Source organism: Bos grunniens, chromosome 28 (assembly GCF_055505025.1).
Source record: "Bos grunniens cultivar Pamir isolate PY7600 chromosome 28, Bosgru_T2T1.0, whole genome shotgun sequence".
Taxonomy (NCBI): Eukaryota; Metazoa; Chordata; class Mammalia; order Artiodactyla; family Bovidae; genus Bos; species Bos grunniens.
This window is the reverse complement of record NC_141192.1, coordinates 33,089,018-33,095,017: the sequence shown is the minus strand read 5'-3', so window position 1 is coordinate 33,095,017 and position 6,000 is coordinate 33,089,018.

Here is a 6,000-nt window from a genome sequence, read left to right as displayed (position 1 = left end):
AAACCAAACTCGTGTGGGACATGGAAGAAGAGTTCAGGAGTCTCCAGAGCTGCTACTATAGGGCTTTGGGTGGAGTGAGCCACAAGCAGCTGCTCAAACCTGAAAGTAAATGTGTCTCTCTTGTGTGGAGATATTAGTATTTTCTATATGTCTCACTGATTCCTCATCCCCCATCTACCCTAACTTCAGCTGCTTCAAATGAGGAATAGGTTCTTCCTACCCTTAAGGGGATCAAAGACCCTAATAGATCAATCTGAATATGCTGGGGGGCCTCAGGGAAGAAAGAGTATTAAACTTTTAGAGCTGTATGGGATACAGGCAGCCTAGTCCCCGCCCTACCTGGTCCCCTGGGGGAAAAGGCTCTGGACAAGGATGCAGAAGGTGCCGTGGACTATAGGGCAGAGCCATTGCTTCATGTAAGGGGGCGTAAAGAAAAAGCTCCTGAGCCCAGTGCTCCCCAGATGCCGGAAGGCACACAGGAGGAGATAAGACTGGGGATATGTACCAAAGAGAAAAATTAAATCTCAAATGCTTCAGCCATCTCCTTAACCTAGCATCCAATACTCTCCACCCTTCAATCCTCTCCTTCAAACCCCCAACCGAGAGGTAGCAAGATGTGGAAGCTGTTAACGCCTGCAACAAGCAGATGTTAAGCTCCTGTGTTCCTGTAGGAGAAAAACAAACAACTGTCCACATGTGTCCAATTGAGCCAGTTCAAAGAAACAATGCAGTGAAAAAGAAAAAAATGTAAAAGTGACTTTGTGGGTGGGGCCCTTTGGACAGATTTGATGTACAATATTTTAAAACAAGACGTTTTTTAATTTATTTCCTCTTTAAATTTTTGGGCCACATCCATGTGGCACATGGAATGCCGGAGCAGGGATCTAACTCATGCCCCCTGTGTTGGAAGCCTGGACTCTTAACCACTGGACCCTGGAAGTCCCTTGATGTACACTTTTACTGTTGTTTTTGCATTAGAAATAATGTAGAACATTATAAGCTCTAATTCCCTGTCTCATAAGTTTGACAGGATATTCATCGCATGGCTGAAGAGCTGCAGGTAGAGAAGAATGTTGGGCCTGACTTTCTTGTCATTAGCCACCAGTGATCAGGTCATGATTTAACACAAGTTCCCCTCACCTTATTCAATTCTTTAGAAATTGGAGATAGTACAAGGTTCTGACACTGATGCCTTTTGCCTATTGGAACCTCTGATAAAGGGACTGGTATTTCTTATGGGTTTGGACTTTGGGTTTTGGCATGGCTACTACAGCTATTACAATACCTTGTTACTGAGCTGTTGTCCAATTAAATTCCTGATCCTTAGAGACCTTGTGAGTCTCCTATGTCCATTTTGAGGGTGAGCAACCTTGAATCCATGATGGATAAGGTGGGAAAGGACCAAATAAACCTTCACTTGTGAAATGGATATGTACACTGGAAAATGCAGTAGCATCTCAGCTTTAATTGCAGCTGTCTCTGTGGAGGAAATTTTATCTCCCTCTGTGCTGCCTCAAAAAAGCTCAAAGTCACCAGCTCTTTGGGGCTTTCATTTCACAGATGATTCTCTGACTGCTAGGTCCTGGTTTACTAATGCTCCAACTAAATTGAAACTCAATATTGTCCACTAATAGTCTCAGAACCAGCTTGACCAACTATACAGACTGAAAGGGCTTAGGGTTGCTCCTACTGTGGGCAGAATGAAGACTTTTCTTTCCTTCTTTTTTTTTTTTTTTTTTAACCCAGTAAAGAAACTCTCTTTGGGGCAGGAAATTGGGAAACTGGAAACAAATTGCAGGTGATGATGAAACTGTTTCACTCATGTAGATGCCCACAAAGAGCTCTCAGTTCAGTTCAGTTCAGTCGCTCAGTCGTGTCCAACTCTTTGTGACCCCATGAACTGCAGCATGCCAGGCCTCCCTGTCCATCACTAACTCCCAGAGTCCACCCAAACCCATGCCCATCAAGCCGGTGATGCCATCCAACCCTCTCATTCAAGTTGTCCCCTTGTCCTCCTGCCCTCAATCTTTCCTAGCATAAGGGTCTTTTCAAATGAGTCAGCTCTTCGCATCAGGTGGCCAAAGTATTGCAGTTTCAGCTTCAACATCAGTCCTTCCAATGAACACTCAGGACTGGTCTCCTTTAGGATGGACTGGTTGGATCTCCTTGCAGTCCAAGGGACTCTGAAGAGTCTTCTCCAACACCACAGTTCAAAAGCATCAATTCTTCAGCACTCAGCTTTCTTCACAGTCCAACTCTCACATCCATTCATGACCACTGGAAAAACCATAGCCTTGACTAGATGGACCTTTGTTGGCAAAGTAATGTCTCTGCTTTTTAATATGCTGTCTAGGTTGGCCATAACTTTCCTTCCAAGGAGTGTCTTTTAATTTCATGGCTGCAATCACCATCTGCAGTGATTTTGGAGCCCCAAAAAATAAAGTCAGCCACTGTTTCCACTGTTTCCCCATTTATTTCCCATGAAGTGACGGGACCAGATGCCGTGATTTTAGTTTTCTGAATGTTGAGCTTTAAGCCAATTTTTTCACTCTCCTCTTTCACTTTCATCAAGAGGCTCTTTAGTTCTTCTTCACTTTCTACCATAACCTCTCTAAGACCAACTGGAATCAGCTCCCAGCATCCAGGTTGCAACAAATGTTGCCTGGATTCATCGCCTTTCTGAACGTGGCAACATGTCCACCTCCACAGACTGGGCATAAAGGGAAAAGACTGTTTCTGATGCAGAAGTTATTGCTGCATGCCACACCTGTGACTCCTGTCAAAGCCAGGCTTGAACCAGCCATTTCAGGGCCTGTGGACACATACGTGCCTGTGAGCATGTGTGCAGGAAGGCAGTGCAGGCAACCTTGGAAACGGGCTGGGCAGGCTGGGTGGGGTAAGGGTGTCTGTGAGGCTAGAGTTCTTTTAAGGAGCAGCAGCCCTGGACCTGCATTTGTCTCTCGCTGGTGAGCCCACATTACATGGAGCATGGCCTCCCTGCCCACTCCTGGCAGGTGCCAGCTTCAGTATTTGACCTCTTCTGGGGACTATCTGGCACCTTACCACTGCTGACATTTTCTTCTGGTTCCTGAACAACCAACTCCAGCCACATGAATCCATTTCACATGTATGGCTTTCTGGACCATTTCCAGTTTGACAATCTGCACCTTTATATGGCAGAAGGTACTCAACACAGACTGGTAATCTTCAGATCTCAATGGCATATTTAAATTATGGCCATTGAGATATTGCCATATTAATGATGCCTTATTAATAAGGATGCCATATTAAATGATGGCACATCTGCCATCACATATGAGAGGAGGAATGGATAATTGGTTTAAAGCAGAGACATTGAGCACCAGTCAGGAAGTGTGTGCCCAGTAAGGACCTCAGAAGGTGCCCCTCAGAGCCTGGCCCTGGGGAGGATCTGGGCCTTGTTGACTGCCTGGCGCCATCTGCCCGAGGTAACATTCCCCATAAAAACCTCAGGTTCTTAACCATTTCCTCTGAGGTATTATCTTTTAGACCATTGCTCTCCTAGTCAGGACTTAAATGTTTAGCATCCTTGCAAAATTACTTGGGAATGCAAGCCATGTGGCACAGCCAAAATAAATTTTTTTAAAGTGTATGTAAGGATATGGAAAAATAGGAACCATCATACACTTCAGGTGAGAATGAAAAATGGTGAAGTCACTGTGAAAAAAAAGTGGCAGTTCCTCAAAATATTAACCATAGAATTACCATGAGAATCAGCAATTCCTAGGTAAATACCCAAGAATAACAAAAACATGTTCAAACAAATCTTATACATGAATATTTATAGCAATGTTATTCACAATAGCTAACAGATGGAAACAACCCAAACGTCCATCACCTGATGAAGGGATAAATAAAATGTGGTATAAAACAAAAATATTCCACATAACAGAATATTATTCAGTCATAAAAAAGAATGAAGTATTAATACATGCTAAAACATGGATGAATTTTGAAAAACATTATGCTAATGGGAAGGAAATCAGTCACAAGAGACCATATATTGTTTGATCTCATTTATATGGAAACAATAGATTAGTAGTTGCATGGGATTGGGGGATGAAGGCACTGGGGATGACTGCTAAAGCATATGGAATTTGTTTTGAGTTGATGAAAGTGCTCTATAATTGACTGTGGTGATGATCACTCTTATCTGTGAATACACTGAAAATGACTGAATTGTACAATTGTGCACTTTAAATGAATGAGTTGTATGTTACATGAATTGAATTGTATCTCAATAAAACTGCTATTTTTGGCACTTCCCTGGTGATCCAGTGCTTAAGACTCTGCACTTCCAATACATGGGGCATGGGTTTGATCCCTGGTCAGGAATTAAGATCCCATATGCCATGCAGTGCAGCCGAAGGAAAAAAAAAAAAAAAACTATTATTTTTTTTTTAAATGATAAGAATATGTTCAGTTCAGTTCAGTCATTCAGTCATGTCCGACTCTTTAAGATGATTCAAAAGCTAACCTATGATAGCTCTTGATGCCCAAAGATAGAACACTTTGAACAACATAATAATATAGTAGTACTGAATGAAGTGAAAAGAGTGGGAGAAAAGGAACTGACCTAAAAAAGTGGGGAGCAACAACATAAATGAATCTTACATGCATTTTGCTAAGCCAAACCCAGGAAATACACATAATTCCATGTGACATTCTGAAAAGGGTAAAATTACAGAAAGAAAACAGATCAGAGGGTGTACCAGAGCAGGGTGAGCACAGCCCTTAGTAGGCAGCCATTGCTGTGCCTCATTACTCTGCACTCTGATACCAGGCAATAGATCTTGCTCAGCCATTGTTCGATGCTTCAGGGGGCCCTTCCCACAACCAACCATCAGTAAGTGACCGTTAGTTGTCCTGCTCAGCTATTGTTCAGTGCCACAATGGGCCCTGCCTACAAGTAACTGTTAATAAGGGACTGTTAGGGAAGTGATTCAGCCAAGGCTCAGTGGTGTGGTGGTCACTGGGTGGTGAGTGAGGTAAGAGTCAGATTCAGGTCTTCTCCTTGAGGCCCTCCGGCTCATCCAGCCTTGGGCTGGAAGGCCCAGGGAACAGAGTGGGGACTATGTTCTGTAGGGCCCCAGAGCCCTTGCTAAGGCCCTCCACTAGGTATTGGCCCAGGTATTGAGGTAGCAGTGAACCTCTCCCCGATCCCTGTCTCTGAGACCTAATAGCAGTGGCCGTCTGTTTTGGTCACAGTCTCTGAGACATGATTTTCCCATTTAGGCACCCTGAATAGATTGAGGGCCAGTTGGGCTGGGTGCCTCACTCCCTCAGGGATGACAACTGGGTAGGGTGTGGGAACCTGGCCTGAAGGAAATACCAAATGAGATCTGCCTCCTGTTAGCCAGGACTGGGACCTTGGAGGCTGAAAGCTATGCCTTGGGATTTTACCCTTTCTTTCAGGACAGAGAATAACATTCGTTTGGTAGAGATTTACAGGAACATCTGCCATGACCTGACCTCAAGAAGATCCTACAGCAAGAAATTTGCAACAACCACACCCATCCCTCATCTTTTGCTTTTAAAGGGGCTTGCCAAAAGCGTTCAGTAACTTTGGGATTCTGAGGGCATCAGTCACCCATCTCCTTGTATGAATCTGAATTAAGCCTTTCTCTGTTCTAAACTCTGTTTTAGTATTGATGGGCCTCACTGTGTGTCAGGCAGAGACTTGTGATTCAGTAACAGGTTGAATAACCATGGTTGTGTTAGGCAGTTAGATTAGGAAAAAGGAGTCCAAAATGGTGGTGGCTAAAAGACAAAGAAAGGAAAAAGCCCATGAAGATGGAACAAAAGAAAACCTGCAGATGGAGTGAGAACCTCAGGTGAAACAAACAGCCCTCCTGGCTAGCCCAGTTTACACTGGGCAGGCTCAGGAGGAGGAGACAAAACATATAAAAAGAGGAGCCAGGATTGAGCCTCTCTCCTTTTTGGGTAAGCCCACCCTCATGC